Below are 18,357 nucleotides of genomic sequence, written 5' to 3' on the forward strand. Positions count from 1 at the left end.
ATATCACTTATCGATTGCCTGCCCATATCCATTAATAGCGGGGTGAGGTGAGTGTATTTTGGTGCTGTTACTTGATCTCTTAAACATTTATGTTCTGCTCTACAAAGTTCATCCAATTTGTCGTATCCCCAAACTTCAGCACCATAAAGGGCAGCTGTTAGAACTGGGGGTCTCTAGTTGGCAGAGGTAGGTACCTTTGACCAAATAGGGACCCTTGCTTCTAAGTCAGGGAAAGGGTATTACACTACTGGATTACCCCTGCTCACCCCCTTGGTAGCTTGGCACGAGCAGACAGGCTTATCTCAGAGACAGTGTGTTAAGCATTTGTGAACACATACAGTAATACAGTGAAAACACTACAGATGGACACCACACCAGTTTTATGAAAATAAGTATTCTTTATATAGACTTAACAAGACCGCAAACGAACAAAATCCACAATACTGTATTTAAAATTGGCTTCAAGATGGTAGAATTAACTTAGTTCAAGTTGTCGGTAAATGCGACATAGTTCTCACAAAAGGACCTGGATGCGTAACACAAAATAAACAAAAGGCTTGCAGCGTTGGAGATGTGTTGGTTCCTTGCTTCGGGGGAGACAATATGTCGCACCTCAATTCTTGCGCAAAGTAGGCGATGCGTCTTGATCCTTACCGGAGAGGAGGTGATGCGTAGATTCTCGTGCTGCAGCCCGGTTGCGATGTGGCAAGATGGCACCTCGATGCAATGCGACAATCTGGTGCGATGCGATAAGATGGCGCCCTTAATGCGACGAGGTTGAGACAATGCAACACGCCCTGGCAGCCTTGCGGCGACTCTGTACTTTGAAGCCGCGACAGGCCCTGCGACACGCTTCTCCGATGATGCGACGGCGACCCTCACGGTTGCGATGCGCTTCTCCGGTGATGCGACAGCAGACAGCTGCGACAAAGGCACGCTTCTGGGAGATGCGGCGGCACGCTTCTTCGGCAATGCGATGACTACAGCTGCGCCGGTGACACGCTTCTCGGTGCGTCGCACTTCCAGCTCCCAGCTACACGCAGGCTTCTGCAGATAGAATTCCCAGCAAGGAAATTCAGAGGGGAGCTGGTGGTAAAGTCTGTTGTCCCTGAGACTTCAGCAGGAGGCAAGCACAAGTTCAAGCCCTAGGAGAAATATTCTGCAAGATGATGAAGTACACACAAAGTTCCTTCTCCTCTCCTTGGCAATGAAGACACCACTGCAGGCCAACACAGCACACTGGCAGGGGGGCAGTCCACTCCTACAGCTTCATTTGGTTCTTTTCCTTGGCAGAGGTTTCTTCTTGTTGTTACAGAAGTGATCTAAAGTCTTGGGGTTTGGGTCCCATATTTATACTACTTTTCCCTTTGTTCTCTGAAGGCAGAGAGGCCTTTGCCTAGTCCAAACCAGTTCTGGTCAGTCCTGGAGCACTTTGTTTACCTGACTCCTTCTTTCCTTTCAGAGTACAGGGCAGAGACATCAGACACACCACAGGAGGTGGAGCCAGCATTGTGGAGGGAAGGCACAGCCCTATTCGGGTCCCAGGTGCAACTCCTCCCACCCATCTACATGCAGATTTTCCTATTCAGCCCTGTGCTGACTCACCCTCTCCCCTGGAATCCCCAGCCCCTGCCACTCACAGACCCAGACACACAATACACAACCTAGCAGAGGCAGGCTTGGACAGTTAAGCAAGAAAATACCTACTTTCTAAAAGTGGTATTTTCAAACACAGAATGTTAAAACCAACTTCACTAAAAGATGTATTTTATCATTCTGAGTTCAGGCATACCAAACTCGAATTTCTACCATGTTCCCTGAGTCAGTTAGGATTATAAAATGTAATAATCTAACTGCCCATTCTGGCCTATGGGGAGCAGGTGGCCTTGCAATAGTGAAACACGAAAATGGCTGTAATTCACTATTAGGACATGCCACACACACCAGGGCATGTCCTACCTTATATTTACAATGCACCCTGCCCTTGGGCCTACCATATGGGTGTCTGATATGAAGAAAAGGGAAGGTTTAGGGACTGGCAAGTGGGTGCACTTGGCCAGTCAGCATGGCAGTACCAGACTTTACATAGGCTTTGCAATGGCAGACCTGAGACACACTTTACAAGCTGCTTATGTGGGTGGCACAACCAGTGCTGCAAGCCCACCAGCAGCATTTGATTTACAAGCCCTGGGCACACATGGTGCACTGTACTAGGGTCTGACAAGTAAATCAAATAACCCAATCATGGAGTCACTAATCAATACATCAATTTAACATAGGGAGCACTTGCACTGTGGTACTGAATGGCAGTGGCACAGTGCCCAAAGCATCTAAACCAGCAAACATATCAAAAACAGAGAAGGTAATCAGAAAAAATGGAAGGGAGATTCACGCCAATGGTACCAGATCTAACAGCAGCGCTGACCACCTTAGTGTTATATATCTGGAGAGCTGGGGCTACAGGCCTTGTGTGGGAAAGGCGATGTTCTTTTACAATTGCACCTGCCGTGCGCTTGTGAGCCATCAACATCTTACCCAGGTGGGGTCTCCATTACATTTTATCGGAGAATCTTACACCTAGGTAGTCAAAGGTGTCAACCTTTTCAAGGAGAGTCCCACCTAAGAGTGGGCCTTTCCTGCATGCCCTATGGGGATTAAAGGCCATAAATTTGGTTTTACTGGCATTTATCATCAGGCCTCGATTTTCACAGAAAAGGTGGAATCTGTCAATTAGGCGCTGTGACCCTGTTGGAGTCTTAGATATCAACAAAGTGTCGTCCGCAAACAACAAGGTTGGTATCTTTCTCCCCTCCAAGGTGGGTGAGTCTGCCGGCTCCTCTAAGAGGAAGTCCACTATCCCGTTCACATATAGGGAGAACAGAGTTGGTGCCAGAACTCAACCCTGCCTTACTCCTCTCTTGACAGGGATGCGCTCGGTAACTTGGCCCTGGTCTCCCCACCTAACCTGAGCAAAGTTCCCCTCGTGCAGCCGAACTGGTAAGTTGAGGACAAAGTGAGGCATACCCATTTCTCCGAGGGTGTCCCATAACCTGGATCTGGGAACCAGGTCAAAGGCAGTCTTCAGTTCAATGAATGCTAAGTAAAGACTGCCTTTGTCTAGTACCACGACCTTCCAATAAATTAGAAGGAATCTAAATACCTGATCCATTGTCCCAGTCTTTGTTCTGACACCCACCTGAAACTGGGAAAGACCTCGGACCATGTCTGGATCCTATGCAGAAGCATCCGACCAAATACCTTCCGCATAGCATCGATCAAACTTATTGGTCTGTAATTGGCGGGGTCATCTCTAGCTCCCTTTTTAGGTCTCGCGAGCCAAAGGCTCGAAGAGACATTTTATATCTGGGCTTTTCAAAGTGCTGCCGTGGCCTAAAGCTACAGTGCACGTGAACGTGCACGCGCGCAGCGCCATGTGTCTTTCCTCCGTAGCGATCGTAATCACGATCACTTTCACGGGCTCCTCTGTTGCTGGCATTCCCCCCTCCCTTCTCGCCCAGCCCTTCTTGTTTCTTCTTCTCATTTTCACGGACGCATGGGAAGACTCTCCTTACAGCACAGCTGCTCTCCCTGCTTTTCCATGTTGAGTGTGAGTGAAAACAGGGCTGTAAATTTTGCCACAGTGCCCACTGTCATGATTTATTAATCGTGCACCTTTTATCTGCTCAGCACCGTGCCCCACAGCTGGTCATCGGCACTCAATGAGAAGCCTCAAGCACAGCTCTTGATGGTGCCTCCTCCAGGTCTGGCCTTCGCAGCCTACTTGTGGAATTCACATCCCGCCGAAGCCCCGCCTCCCGGCTCTTCCAGCGGGCTGCTTCATGTAAACAACCCTCTGCTCTATTTACAATCACTTGACTGGATGGGACTCGTGCCAGGATCCGTCGTGAAAATAACAGTGCACAACACAGTAAAACCAACAGTCAGGGATTGGCAATTCAAAGAAACGCACAATGTCACAGATGGCACTTACGGCACTGCAAGGACTCCTCGAGCACACCTGGCCCGTCCACCCGATCTGGGCATAGCAGCGTAGTAATGGAATTTGCGATCTGCTGAAGTATCGCCTACCGGCTCCTCATGCTGGCTGCTTCACTGAAACAACCCTTTGCTATATTTACAATCACTTGTTTATTTAAATGGCTGCCAAGGGTAACTGAAGATGCCGATCTTTGGGGGTGATGGAGAGGACCCTGTACCATTTACTGCTTGTGCTAAAGGCCAGCCTTCAGTCCCTTTCTCGTGGGGCCTCCGTCTGTGTTCTTTCTTTCCTGTCTGAGCCAACACTTTTTATGTTCACGCTCACATCGATATGTCCTGTCATGATTAATACCCGCAGCTCATCTTTCCGGCAAATTGAGGCAACAGTAGCTGCTTCCAATTGGATGTAGGATTGTGGTTTTATTCTCCAGAGAGCAACACCACGTCGGGTTTGAGCTCGTAGGATGCGCAGGTTGCTGCTGTTTGTACTTATAAGTAACAGGTTCAAGGTTCTCTTTGCCTTTTGGTTCTTTTTTTACTACATTTTCGGTGTGTGTTATTTACATGAGTAGACGCCCTAGATGGCTGTTAGAGACAGCGATCTGACATGTGGCTGACTCTGCTGCAGTTTTTGAACATTCAAGGGCACCGACCTCCCACGATGGAGTCTTCCATAGCTCTCGTGGCTTTCAGAGACACCAGCAGCAGCAAGGCCAGTCTGCTTCACCCTGGGAGAAAATAAAAGCCACGTCCAAATAAAGCAGGGACAACACCAGAATGTGTTGCCTATTTTTCATAGTTCTACTTAAATCGACTAACCAACCTACAGTTATGGCCGAACTGAGAACACAAATTACCCTAGCCCATTTGGGCCCTTGGGGGTAGGGGTCAGGCAAGGATGCAGGTGTGAAGAATATTGCTTAACTAAACCGGCCCCTAACACTACTGCTTTTGTTACAGGGGCCGATATAGCAGCACTGCCGCAAAACCGGCACCCGGTAACAAAACAGGGCCCTGTGGCTTCAAACCACCATTCCAGCCTCCCGGGAAACCCCCGATGCCCGCTACGGCCTGTCTGGTCCTGCCGAGATATTTTAGCTGTCCGCTCATCCCCATCTCCAGAGGGTCTGACACTGCGAAAGTCTCTTCCTGGGTATGGCAAAAGGGGCATTGCTGGCCCGGAAATGGGACACAGCACTGTGGCAGTAGATTGGAGGTTAGTGCCCCTTCTTCTTCTGTCTGTTGGAAACGCGCTGGCACTAGTACCTGCACTGCAGGCTGAGGCCTCAAACTTAAGCTTTCTGTCCCTTGAGCGTGCCTTAAAGCAACAGTGATGACTTGCTTCGAGGGAAGTCCCCTTTGCACACACTGAAACATGCCTGCTCTCTTTTAATATTTATATATCGAAAATTAACCAAGTGGACTAATGTATCTGTTCGATCCCCGGCGCCGGCAGCAGATTAGCCCAGCACCATGTGACTCTGGGCAATAGCTTGCTTAATCTTCCCGACGGCCCACAGCGCCTACAGACCCTTAAGGGTGAGTGTTTGCGCTTTACAAATGTGGATATTATTATATTATCTGGTGCCAAAATAGATTTAACATCAGCAGTATAGAATGTACAAAGATAAGTGGCAGTAGCCCCTCCAATTTAGAGCTGACAGACTTTTTCAAAGTGTAATGTTACAAATGAGTGTTAAATGTAGTTTTCATTCAAGGGGTAATAATAAAAGTTGAGTAAGTTCAGGTTTTCTAGTACTTTCATTATGTTGGCTGGCATGCCTGTGCACTCACATTTGCTTCCTTTCTTGGAAGACTGTTAGAAGCTTCTCAACAAACGAGCTTTATTGCATCATTAATACAACCGGTGTCCAACCACTCTTATCTAAACGGAACGCAAACCCTCCCCTGCTGTGTTCAGAGAAAGAAGGCACAGAAACACTTTTATAGAGATTGCAATGTGTGCCAGAGCAGGAACTCAGGAGCAGTTCAGTGGGTTTATGTGAAAATGATTGTGTGAATGCTGATCAGAATTAAACAATGTAAGGCCTATCCTGGTGAACATTGCTGAATGCATCAACATAAAATTATAATATCTGCATACTCTCTAGTGCTTAATTCTGCTATAGCTCACCGCGCTCATAAGAAGTGTGCTCCTTTGTGATTAACGTTTTTTTACTCAAGCTATTTCAATTTTTGGATAAAATTACACTTCAAAAATATAACAGGAGGTCTAGTATGATTTATTTTTTCCTCTGCTCGCCTGGATACCATATGGCATACTTGGATGTGGATAACATCCAATACCACACAATTTAACACCACACAATTCACCAAAACATAAATTAACACCACCCTATATATTTACACTCCACATAATACCACTCAGCACAACACAATTAAACTCCACATAATAACACTCTACTCACTCCCACATATTTACACACCACAGACAAACTATACCACATAACAATCCACATAAAACCCTCCACAGCATGCCACATAATTTCATCAGCATAATTTCACCCCACACCACACAATTCAACTCAACACATTTCCACTACAAACCACATAATTTGACAACAAACCACACTAGTCTAATCAACAATACAATTACATAACACGCCACATACATCCAATACACACCACATAATCACACAACAAACTAAAGAATTCTGCAGAACACCACATAATTAAAATCCACTACATAACACAACACAAAATACCATTCTACATAATTACACTCCATAACACACAATCCCACTAAACACACTTCAAATACACTATACAGTATGTGTGCCCATAGTGCCAAGCAACCCCTATTTTGAAAGCTAAAAATGATTCAGATTTTGTTCCGTTTTTTTCTAATAAACAATTTCAGCTAGAAATCATTCTAGAGGAGATATTTAATCCTGTATCTCGTTTCTGCTGTTCATCTAACTAATGTCACCTTTAATTACTACTGCCCACTGTTTTATTTCTGTTGCCCTATAAATTCTGTACTTGATAGAGACACACTTTTTAGATCTAGCTTTGAAATTTTGCTAAACTTGTGTGTGAATGTACTGATATATAGAGGATTTCAGCAGCCCTATAATCAGTAGGTCTGTTATTGTCATTCACATCACTCCACATAATTCCAATACACTTAATACCACATAATTACCATCCAGATAATTCCACTGCACACCATACCACATTATTCCACTACACACCACATAGATCCACTCCACTCCAAAGTCCATAAGTAAAAAACATTCACCTTTACAACGGCAATAGCTATTACTCTCGAAAAGCGAGACCTATTGCATTGCCAATGCTTGTTGTATATTGGTACTATTTCAGCGGATTTCCATGACGTTGGACAGATGCAACTTCGGCTATGGTGCTAGTTAGTAATAGAATATAGCGTGCCAATTGAGCACGATCATCCAGAAATAGGTCGCCTGGAAGGCCATCCGGACCTGCAGCCTTTGCGGGAACTATTTTATTTATAGCAGCTTCTACCTCCATAAGCGTGAAGTATTCCTCCTCTGCCGGGTGCCCGGTTTGCCCTGCTGGTTCCCCCTTTTGGGTATCTCCTTCAATGGAATAAAGCCCTTTAAAATGATTGAACCAAACTTGGCTAGTGATGTGGTTCGAGGAAGACGTGGACCTGTCCTGCTGCCCCAAGTGACCAATTTCCCAAAAAGATTATTATCCTTGGATGAACATGCATCATTCAATTGCTCCCATCGAGAAACATCCCAAGATATCTTTGCCTTACTTTGAGCCACTTTGTAGGAATTTCTGGCCGCTTTTATTTGGGTTTATTCTTCCCCTTGATTGCCTTGATTAAAGCCGACCTATTTTCCCTGCAGTCCCTGTTAAAGCAGGAATAAGGGTCCTTAGTGAAATGACTTGCTTTCTCCTTTTTTATTGTAATAAAAAAAATATGCATTGATTTGAGTGATTGTATGCTCATGGACTCTAGGTACGTCTAGAGATCTTGTTGTGCTATGTACCGCGGTTTGGCGCTTGGCCATGCCGATTGCTAGCTCTTGTCTGAAACCGGCAATCTTGCTCTCGCTAAATGCTACCTTTTCCCACTTCAAGGTCTTTTTGCAATTTGATGGGTCTACAGTTCTGGTGACTGCCAGAGATTGGGTGTTCTGCCGATGAGAATTTACACCCCAGAGGGGTTACAAGGTTAGGCACAGAGGATTATGGTCACTGTCTGTAGTTGAGCCCACTAGCATGTCAATCAAGTACCCCCATAATCTAATGTCTAGGATGGTATAGTCAATCCGTGATGGGCCGCTAGTTCTATTGTAGGTGTTGGCACCTTGCTTGTCAGAGTGTGACCTACCATTAGTAGCCCTTAGGCCGTGTTCCATTGTGATGGAATTCAATTGGAGAACCTGTTGGGTCCATCTTTTGATTGGATGAAGATCAAGTTGGGGTACAGCCCACTTAGCGTCTTGGGGTTCAGTTTCCGATAGTTCCTCTACGGCCAGAGGTTCGTAGGTGCAGTTAAAATCACCTGCAACCATTGATCTTGCATGTGGTGGGCATTTGTCCAAACATTCCTCTAATGTAGAGATGGTATTCAAGGGCCTACCACACTTGGTCCCTCTTGCATAAATGTTAAAAAGCTCAATTTGGCTGTCACCCCAAGATTCCCTAATGCTCAACCATAGAATATCTGGGCTTGGGATTGCACTGAAGGTAATTCGACAATCGAGAGCTATGCTCGTCCAAACAATCAGGCCCCCTGAAGGACGGCCTCTCCCGGCAGATATTGCAGGGATAATGGCAAGTATAGCCAGGTTTATGTAAAGGTTCCAAACTCCACGTTTCCTGGAAGATAAAAATGTTGAAATTCCCAACTAAATCATTCCAGTGAGGGAGAGGGAGTTTGCTATTCAATCCTGCCACGTTCCAAGATACAATCTTTAGTTGCTGGTTTGGTGTGGATACCACACTTTGTGGGAAGGTGGAAATATTTCCTGGCAAAGGGACTGGAGATGGTAAATCTGCGTGCAGAGGTGAGTCAGTGTCTAATACCTCGTCTGGGTGTATTGTTGCCCCATTTGTGCCCACTGAGCAATGAGAGGTTTGTGCATGATGATTTGAGCAAATAGGGGGGATCAGAGGAGGTTGTTTTTGCAGTCAATCGTTAGACTCCAGGGAAGAGGTACCGGCTAGGTGAATTAATGCTTGTGTATGTTGTATCTTGTCTAGCTTGTGCAAGGGTTGGTGTCTAAACTGGATAGATGAGCCATTCGGGGGGCAGGTGCGAAACTCCAGTGCTAAGAGAATCTCAGAATCCTTTAAGGTGATCTCAATATCATCCAATTGAGTAAGGGGTGCGGGACATCGTCGAGTTCTGAGGATATCATCTCTGATCACCGATTGGCAGCCCCTAGTGTGACACATCAAGTGAATTACTTTGTTGATTAAAGATTCTTCACTCTCAGAGGTGTTCTTGGTAGTAATATTAATTCTTGGGACATTGGTCATAAAAGATTTTGGGATTGTGATCCATTGCTGATGGTTGTAGCCGTTGCGGGGATCAGGGGTGCTTGAGTATGATAAGTTAGAGGTTGGCTGTGGGGTTGAGCCTGTCGTGGTTGGGCAGTGTGCTTTATTGCAGAGGCCTGTGAAGCCTGTGGGGTGGCCAACCTCTTAAGCCTATCCTGTATAGAGCTATTGGGCCTATTCATACTCTGGTTCAGGGAATCTTAGAGGGATTTTTCGGAGTCGATGGAGCAGGGATGGCTAATTGATGTGCGTTGGAATCATAAGAGGAGCTTTTTAAACTAGAGGTTGATGGAGCTGACTGTTTGTGGCTATGATTGTTGAGCTGTGGGTAGTGACGTTGCACAAGAGAAGCATTTTCCTTACTGGGCGTGACCTTCTTCGCTATAGTTGTAACTAAAGTTGTGAGATCCTCAATCATTCTTTTCAGTGCATCAATCTCTGATCTTAATACATTTATGGCAAGAGTAGCATCTGAGGGCTCGATTTGGTTTGCTGTGCTACATGCCCCAACGGTGTCAGCCAAGCCATGAGGCAGTGGCTTTGGAGGGTTGTCATTACATTCATCCCCAATTGCCTGGAGGGGTAGAAATCTATTTGAGCATGGAATGGTAGATTCTTGTGCATCATGAGATGCATTAATACTGGTGTTAATGGGGGAAGTGACGGGAGCAAGAGACATGCTCTGGACGGGGGGAACTGGCTTGTTTAAATTAGTGGCTGACCTTTTAAAGGGTAACTTTTGAAACATCGTTGGAATGGCAACGGAGCGGGCTGTTCTCAAGCTCAGAGATGGTCCATCATCCATGCTTCCAGGGATCTGGGGTGCTGATTGATTACCCTCCAAGATTTCTTTGCACTCGTTTATTAGGGTATCTATCCTATCGAGTACGTAGTTACTGCCTGGATGTTTAAAAGACTTCCTAGCCCTTTTACCTTTAGTAGGTCTGCCAGCCCCACTTCCCCCTATGCCTTCCATAGTATTCTGCTTCCCCATGTTAAATATTCAAGTGTCACCGATGATAATGTTGATTAATGTCCACAGTTCTGCTGGGTCAAACAATAGGTAATACAATATTCCCCCACAAAGAATGGCAAAAAGCAGGGAATACAAAGAATACAGGCCAACAGATCAAAAATAGGGCAAAATACAAAAAGTGCTATATAGTCCCTTGTAATGCCAGGGAATGAAACACCATTAAAGTCAACAGACCAGGATTGAACTTTGGTCAAATGTCTGCCGTCCACGTCATATAAAAGGAGCCAAAGTGCACAGTACCTTGCTTAACTTGTCCACAGCAAATTCAAGGGAGGTGGCCCTGCCCTGCCTCTTCCTGCCAATGACGGGTCCGCCCTGGACATGGGCGCGGCCCACGCGCATCCCACACTGCGGGAGGCTGGGGGTGAAGATATAGCACCTCCTGGCACGCTGCACAACGTCAAAGCGAGGCTATGAGGCAGGTGATTCTGGAAACTGTAGTTTCCGGTGAGCCGTTACCCTCACAGCTGATGGAACCGGATTCCTACGGCGCTGGCCGTTATCCTCACGGAGGCAGTGATGCGATGTTGCAGTAACAGTGACTGCCTTCACTGCTCTGCTGCCCAGGGAAAGATCTACTGTTGTGGGCGGGAGGCTGGGGGGTGAAGATATAGCACCTCCTGGCGTGCTGCACAGCGTCAAAGCGAGGCTATGAGGCAGGGGATGCTGGAAACTGTAGTTTCCAGTGAGCCGTTCCCCTCACGACTGATGGAACTGGATTCCTACAGCACTGGCCGTTACCCTCACGGCGGCAGTGATGAGATGTTGCAGTAAGAGTGACCCCCTTCACTGCTCTGCTGCCCAGGGAAAGATCTACTGTTGTATTCTTCCACCAGTACTGAATTTCTGTATCTCAGTTTACTTTACGAGCCGATTAGTTCCCTATGTGTGCGCTCAACTGAATCGCTGTGTGTCACCTGGGAGTCTATTTTTGGAGAGGTTTCTGTTCAAATGTTGCAGTGTCAGAGGGTGCCCCTACTCTTCTGTGCCCAAACCCTGCTACTTTTCCCATAATTGACCCTCCATAGCTGGGTAATCAAGCTCCAAATTCAAATCCACCCCCCCAAACTTTCTTCCATTCTGCTAGTCTCTTCCTCACAAAGTTCACAATCGCCCTGTTTCCCACTCCAACTCATATTCCTTCTCCCCTGCCTCATTCTTATCCAACCATCCCTTTCTCCCAGTCACTCATGCATACTCATCTCTTAACCCTCTTTCACCGTCTCACACACATATCCTGCTCCAGTATCTCCGACCCTTTACAGCAACTCCATCCCTATTTTTGTAATTCCTTTTTCCATTGGTATCATTTTATGTTCCACCTCGCCTTACTTTTAACCTATTTCCTATGTGTCCAGCGCCACAAAATCATACAAATGGCAACAGCGCTGTGCAGATATGATCACTCCACTGCGAACAGAAAAATAAAAAAGTAAAAAACTGTTGTTTACGCCAATAGCTCTAGCTTCACAAATACGAGACAGATTGCATTGCAAATGCTTGTTTCTTTATTCTTAAGCAATCCACAAGTGTGCATGATCGGCCTCTTTCGTTATTTCTCTCCCCCTGCACTCCATGTTTTTTGGCTGAAGTGCTTCTTCTATCCCCCCAGTAGTGTAGTGCTGGTCTATGCTTCTCCCCATTGCTGCACTCCATCTGCTCCCTCAATGTTGCTTACCACCCAACATACTGTTCCTTGTGTCCCTCCTAACATCCTCTGTGTTGCTCACCCCCATGTTGTTTCTGTGCCTTGTGTTGTGCCCACCCTATTTAACGTCCCTCACCCACTTTTTAAAATAACAAAAAAACGCATTTGCACAAAACACCTGCATGCATGGTGCACGCAACAACAAACTGACTCAGGCAGCCGGGTTTTAAAACTTTTTGTTCGATCTTTAGCCATGCTGTTCCAAATCAAAGATACTGTGAAGAGGCTCGAATTCAGCACACATTAGAAGAGCAATTACCAGGTTTAGGTCCGCTCTTACATGACAATATGAGAGGGAGGAAACAAGTAGTGTAAACCTTTTAAAATACACATAACTGGAGGCTTAAACAACAAGCATTTACAATGCAATGGTCTCGGAATTGGTAAAGTTAGAGCTATTGGCATTGCTCATGACATTATTTTTGTTTATGTTTTTGTTTTTAAAACATTTAAAGAAACGGAATTGTCATGAGCAATGCCAATAGCTCTAACTTTAACAATGCCGAGAGGTGCCCAGGTCCTGAGTAATGCTGTGGTGGTGCTGAGTAATGCTGAGTAATGTTGCGGTGGTACTGAGTAATGCAGAAGTGGTGCTGAGTAATGCTGAGGTGGTGGTGGGTGGTGCTGAGAAATGCTGAGGTGGTGCTGAGTAATGCTGCGGTGGTGCTGAGTAATGCTGAGGTGGTGCTGAGTAATGCTGCGGTGGTGCTGAGTAATGCTGAAGTGCTGCTGAGTAATGCTGAGGTGGTGCTGAGTAATGCTGAGTAAGGTTGAGGTGGTACTGAGTAATGCTGAGGTGGTGCTGAGTAATGCTGAGGTGGTGCTGAGTAATGCTGAAGTGGTGGTGGGTGGTGCTGAGAAATGCTGAGGTGGTGCTGAGTAATGCTGCGGTGGTGCTGAGTAATACTGCGGTGGTGCTGAGTAATGCTGCGGTGGTGCTGAGTAGTGCTGAGGTGGTGCTGAGTAGTGCTGAGGTGGTGCTGAGTAGTGCTGAGGTGGTGCTGAGTAGTGCTGAGGTGGTGCTGAGTAGTGCTGAGGTGGTGCTGAGTAATGCTGAGGTGGTGCTGAGTAATGATGAGGTGGTGCTGAGTAATGATGAGGTGGTGCTGAGTAATGATGAGGTGGTGCTGAGTAATGGTGAGGTGGTGGTGGGTGGTGCTGAGAAATGCTGAGGTGGTGCTGAGTAGTGCTGCGGTGGTGTTGAGTAATGCTGAGGTGGTGCTGAGTAATGCTGAGGTGGTGCTGAGTAATGCTGCGGCGGTGGTGCTGAGTAATGCTGAGGTGGTGCTGAGTAATGCTGAGGTGGTGCTGAGTAATGCTGAGGTGGTGCTGAGTAATGCTGAGGTGGTGCTGAGTAATGCTGAGGTGGTGGTGCTGAGTAATGCTGGGGTGGTGCTGAGTAATGCTGGGGTGGTGCTGAGTAATGCTGAGGTGGTGGTGCTGAGGTGGTTCTTAGTGGTGTTGAATTGGTGATGTGCTTTTGTAGTGCTGTGTTGATGCTGAGGTGCTGCTTTTGGTGAGCGCCTCTAACAATCTTTAAAAAGCCGGATTGCTCCTAACTGGCAAGGGTTATTATTTTTTTCAAGTGAGTAATTTCGGTCACATTTACAAATGTTTACTTTGCATTGAATGAAACATGTAAGATGGGCTGGGAAAGGCCACTTTGCAGCTGTGCTGTAACCCTGTAACCACCGTTTTTTGTATGCTTGTATGTAGCTCGGGGAGAAGGCATGGGGAGGAAGTGTGAAGTATGTTGCAGATTGCAACTTCTTAAGACTTCAGAGCGGTTAGATGGGCTGGGGAGAGGTCACCCTTCAACAACACGTATTGTGTATGTTTGTAACTATCTGAAGCAGAGGGCCAGGGGAGGAAGGGTAAACTCCTTTGCAGATTCAACTTATTTAGTCTTCAGATCGGTTAGATGGGCTGGGGAGAGGTCACCTTGCTTTGGAACTATGCAGTAGTAGGGAGGCTTGTGGTGTGCGCCTCTAACCATCTGCAGGCGAAGGTGAGGGAAGGAAGCTTGCAGTACGAAGCCACTGGAACCCAGAGACGGCATTGAAATACTGCGTTTTGTCACAGTAGGTTAGTCTCCACTTGGTCGCACCCTCCGAAAACATACAAAGCAGTGTGAACACTCGATAGTAAACTGTGTTTAACACTCCTAAGGGGCTGGGTGCCTTAGAATGCTTTACTGCAACCTTGTACCCCACCCCGAATGGCCCTTTACCGATTCGAAAACTATGGTTTTCCAACAAAACCGTTCCCACCTGTGTGGCTGTTGGTGCATAAAGCGCTGTTGCGGATTTTAATGAAAAGATCATAGAGGCTTTTTTAAAAGCCAGAGTGCCCCTAACGGGCAAGGGGTCTTATTGTAAAAAAAGGAGTCATTTAGGTCAATTCAATTCTTTTATTAACATTTCGCTCTCTAACGAGGCCCTCTGAAAGACAGAGCAGAATACACAAAATGATGTTCACAATTATGTCAAAATAATAAGATTACACATATATATTTAAATCCCTTAGCGTCATCGGATCAATCAAGTTAAATGCATACGTAATTTATTATAAAACTTCCATATATGGGCAATTCATAAAAGGTTACACTTTTGTGCAAATAGACCAAACCACCAAGCAGCAAAAATGCAAAAATGCACGTGCAAATGATTCCGAAGGAAGGAGAATCAATAACAGTTGTGGAAAATCTTCCTCCAGCCTCAAAGTTTACAGTCTTTCTGTTACTCTGGGTCGTGATAGTAAAGGGCATTCTTGCGCAATTGCATTAGTAAAACCAATCCTTAAAACGACATCATTTGACCATAAAAAATCAACTCCCTCAGAGCAGCAGAAGGTATGTGCAAAATGTTTCTAAAAACGATAAAAGCACTGGCAGCCGCAGCAGGAGTCTGCAAGTAACAGTCCTGTAGTCTCGTCCTCTCGAGTAGCAATGTAGCAATATACTAAGTGAGTAAAACAGATTCAAAGGATTCCTTAAAAAAATACATATTTGTGTCCATATTAAGAGTGATTTAGGTCGCATATACAAATAGTAACTTTACATTAAATTATACATGTAAGACGGGCTGGGGAGGGTCAGTTTGCAGCCGGGTTGTAACCCTGAAGCAACGGTTTTTATGTATGCCTGTAAGTAGCTGGGGGGGGGGGCGCCAGGGGGCGAAGCTTGAACTCCTTCGCACATTGCTGCATGCGAAGTGTTTGGAAAGGGTAGAGGGGATGGGGAGAGGTCGCCATACCTTAGACCTGCCTGCCTTTCATGTCTGATATCACACACCGCGCCCTTCTCCGGCGTGGCGCTGGCACCTCAGTGCCACGGTCTGCGCTGGCTCGGGGTGTTTGATGTTTGCTGCGTGATCCCTGAAAGGGCACCTGGAACACTGGTGCGGTGTTTACAGCGGAGTAGGTGCCTGCCTGCCAAGCTCACAGCCCTGATATAGCGCACGTCACCTACGCACTCCCCTGCGACTCACGTGCGAGGACAATGCCACCTCCGGGGGAGGGGGGGGCGACTCGGGCACCGGGGAAGGAGTGAGGCGATACAGCGGCGGAGAGCACAACTTGGCGCGCGGGGGGGAGAAGGCGGTTTAGAATGGCCTGAGACTGGCACAAGGCCCGCCCCCGACAAATTAAAGACACAGAAACGTAACAAATCGTAATAAAAACAAACTACACAACACAACACCACCGCCAAACGCAGCGTCCTTTTCGGATTCGGGGGCGTGTTTTGTTTTTGTCTCCTCCCTGAGACTTTTCGCAAAAAACACGCCCCCCGATCCGAAAAGGACGGGGCATGATTGGAGTGACGGGACCTCTTCTCCAATGGCTGGCCAGCATTTACGAGGCCAGCCAATGGAGAACAGGGCAGAAGAGGGGCGGGTTCAAGCCCCTCTTCTCCCAAGTCATTAAATCTCCGGACTTCCGGTCTGCCGACCGGATGGTCCCGAGACCTAATAAAGACAGGCACCAAAACAAAATAATCCGAAAGGTTTCCCTTTAACTGTACCCAGAACAAAGCCTTGCCAGGCATAAAACACAGAGCGAAAGGTCAGATAAACGGGGGTTGTGCAGACTGGGAGGGTCTATCTTCCGACTACCGCACCAAGCCACATATTTACAGATTGCCCCAATGACCGGCACATGGTTTTAGTCAAGGGATATGTGGCTGTCAAGAGGACATAAACCACCTCAGGAGATAAGCTGAATGTGATCAGCTGTCACCACTTAATCGTGGAGATTTTGAAGGCCTGGATGCTGCTGTGACATCACATCCTCCTGGAGGGGCAGCCTGTTTGAAGGACAGATGCTCAAGCAAGGAGTTCTGGACACCATACCTTCCGTGACTAATCCAAAGTCATTAGGATGAATTTAGCCCTGTCTGTCGTGATCTTTTTGAGAACTTAGGGCAGGCATATCGACAGAAAGGCATGCAAAAGTCCAGAGTTCCGTGAGGTGGAATGACTGAGCAAGAAATGCCTTGGAAACAAACAGGCAGAAGTATTTACAGCATGCGTTCTCTGCAGTGATGTAGTCATAGAGCCAAGATTCTCTGCATTCATAAAAAGAGACCAACCGGCACCACCTCCAGGTGTAACTGTCACTCGGCATTTGCTGGGCGTCAACGCCAGAGATTGTCTGCTCTGGCATTCAGAGGGTGCGAGGTGGTTAATCACCAGAAAAAAACCCATGTTGCTTCAGCTAGTTCCAGAGAATGGCTTCCAGGCACAGGGTCCATGATCCCACCCAGTTTGTTACAGTACCATATGGCATCCTGCAGGCCTAGGCACCACCATCCACTCTCCAGGGCAAACAAGACATGAGTCAGAATTAGCATTTTGAATTTCTCCTTCTGGAGGGTGTCAAGAAGGTGCAGATCTAATCTAAGACAAAGGCCTCCATCCTTCCTGGACACTAGAAAGTAGCAGGAATATCAACCATGTACTACTTCTGGCACTGGCAACCTCTTGACAGCCCCATTGGCCAAAAGGGAATGCATTTCATGCAGTAAAATGGAGAGATGGTCCTCCATCAGTCACTGAGGGGGGAATGTGCAGCAACAAAAAGAGTAGGGTATATCCCCTGTGAAAGAATCTTCAGGATCCACATGTACACATTGCTGGCTTTTTATGCAGTGTACCAAAATGAGGTACACTATGTAGAAAGTCTAGGCGACCCATATTGGCTTACGTGGCTTAAATTAATAATCCCAAATGCTCTTTGTGGTAATGTGGGCGAGCAGCTCAGTCTTATCAGAGGGTAGAATTAAACAGTCAATAAATGAGACAAGGACACACAAGACAAATTTAGAAAAATAAGATGTTTTTATATAATTATAGACACCAAGATAAGGGAATCAGTTGAATACTTTAGACAACATGGATTTTTGAAGGAAAACCAGTAAGAAATCGCAGCTGTCAGATTTGAGGCATGAGCCTTGAATACAGTTATGTTATCCTGTGGGAGAAACATTCACTGCATAGGTGCACTTACAAACAATTCTCAGGGTTACTCTTCTGGGCTTAAGGTGCTTTGGGGACAAGGTCCAAAGAACTAGCAATTCCGATTTACATACGCTGGTGTGTCCAGGTGCAGAAGTGCTGGTCGTGATGGTTGCCTCAAACGCTGCTAGTTAAGTCAATGGAGAAACCTGTAACAAGAAAAATGCTGCCAAGCTTGGCAGAACCCGGGGGGGGGGGGGGGGGGCCCAATCGAGGTTCTCTGGAGCAAGGGGGCTCAGTCAGTTGGCTAGGATGCGGAGGTTTTATACAGCAGGTCGCTTGCGTTTGAGGCTCTCACTTCAGTATCAACCAAGTGATGATGGGGGAGGGGCAAACAGAACAGCAGGGCCACTCTAGGTGCTGGCCTCTGATAAGGACGTCCGTAGATCGGTCTTGGCAGGGCTTTTGTCTGGACACTAAACAAGCCTTGGTTGTTGCAAGGGCTCCAGTACTCTGGGTATTGGTGCTGGAGGGTCTATTAGCTCAGTACTTGCTGGGGCTGACCTCTGGGAGCCATAAAGTCCTTGTGGGGCACCGCTTCCTCAATGGGGTCAACAGAACACTGTTCCGGGCAGAGG

At 46.8% G+C, this 18,357-nt stretch overlaps 1 long non-coding RNA gene across 1 annotated transcript in view; it reads right to left on the reverse strand.

The window, feature by feature from the left end:
• Positions 1–10,932, reverse strand: part of LOC146862195 (uncharacterized) — a 63,337-nt gene extending 52,405 nt beyond the window's left edge. The window contains exon 1 of the long non-coding RNA XR_014978109.1: positions 10,799–10,932. This is a non-coding gene — a long non-coding RNA (uncharacterized LOC146862195). The remainder of the gene's footprint in view (positions 1–10,798) is intronic.
• Positions 10,933–18,357: the final 7,425 nt, after the last annotated feature.

This window comes from Triturus cristatus, chromosome 2_2, assembly GCF_964204655.1.
Source record: "Triturus cristatus chromosome 2_2, aTriCri1.1, whole genome shotgun sequence".
Taxonomy (NCBI): domain Eukaryota; kingdom Metazoa; phylum Chordata; class Amphibia; order Caudata; family Salamandridae; genus Triturus; species Triturus cristatus.